Source organism: Poecilia reticulata, linkage group LG2, assembly GCF_000633615.1.
Source record: "Poecilia reticulata strain Guanapo linkage group LG2, Guppy_female_1.0+MT, whole genome shotgun sequence".
Classification (NCBI taxonomy): domain Eukaryota; kingdom Metazoa; phylum Chordata; class Actinopteri; order Cyprinodontiformes; family Poeciliidae; genus Poecilia; species Poecilia reticulata.
Genome location: NC_024332.1, coordinates 26,419,563 through 26,420,700, shown reverse-complemented (window position 1 = coordinate 26,420,700; position 1,138 = coordinate 26,419,563). Strand labels below are relative to the sequence as shown.

Here is a 1,138-nt window from a genome sequence, read left to right as displayed (position 1 = left end):
AACTGCTGCAGCTTCAACCTCTGAGGATCAGCAGGACACAGAGACCGTTCTCTACTTTACAGAGATCATCAGTTCCTCCACCTGCAGAGAGAAAAAGGATGGAGAGATCAGATCAGTGAGTGTTTCCAGCCTCTCCAGCAGCAGTCAGACTGATCTCAGAGCTGTGACCAAGATGAACCTGATCAGTTGTTTCCTGTTGAACTGAGAGAACAAACAGATCTGAGATCAGATCTGCTGCTGCCACAGTTTGATGAATGAGGACCACTGTCTCTAGACATGMTGGACGGCTGGACGCTGGAGTCCAGCTGGACTTCCTGGAGACATGGACACAGCAACAACACTCATCTTCACACCAACACAAACACAGGAACACAGCAAGCTGCTGCTCCATTGATTGGCTGGTTGCCGTCTCTGTGTCCAATCAGGAAGCCTGAACCATTCTCCTCCCAGTGAGAAGCTGCAACGTTACTGGGAACACTGGAGCTTTGCTTTGATGCTAAATCCAGCTAAACTGCATGGAGGATTAAAATAAAAGTGCTGCTGTCAGCATATTAGCTCAATATGCTGACAGAAGCTGGACTCACTACAAACATTTACTTACTCTACAGTCTTTACAAGATCCTTCAGCTGCTGAACATCTGAATCCTTCAGGTTGTTTTCTCTCAGGTCCAGTTCTGTCAGACGGAGGCTGTTGGACTTCAGAGCTGAGGCCAGAAAATCACAGCTGATCTTTGACAAACTGGAGTAAAACAACCTGAAAAAAAAATAAAAGATGTGAGCTGAAGCCAACAGGATGCAGGTGAACCAGTTAATCCAACAGAACCAGTTAAAGATTCTCATGAATATTAAAGCCAACAAGCTGCTGCTGCTTCAATAAAGACCTGCTGACTTCAGAACCAGAACCAGAACCTGGTACTGGGTCATGTTGTGTTGGAGGATTTTAGTCAGTAAAATCATTCCAGGTTCTGATTAAATTGTTGAAGCATCAATCATTGATTATTGATTTGTTCCTGTCAGATTCCAGGAATTCACTTTTCTAGACTGGGTTGAATGACCTTTGACCTGCTTCACATGAGGGGGATTTCTACACACTGGGGGTCTGAATGCTGTCCTGTTCTGACCTCAGATCAGCAGGTCC

The 1,138-nt window shown here is 45.4% G+C and overlaps 1 long non-coding RNA gene across 1 annotated transcript in view; it reads right to left on the bottom strand.

The window, feature by feature from the left end:
* Positions 1–1,138, bottom strand: part of LOC108167054 (uncharacterized) — a 7,364-nt gene continuing 6,226 nt past the window's right edge. The window contains exons 2-3 of the long non-coding RNA XR_001777458.1: positions 602–754; positions 1–81 (exon numbers count right to left, since the gene is read on the bottom strand). This is a non-coding gene — a long non-coding RNA (uncharacterized LOC108167054). The remainder of the gene's footprint in view (positions 82–601; positions 755–1,138) is intronic.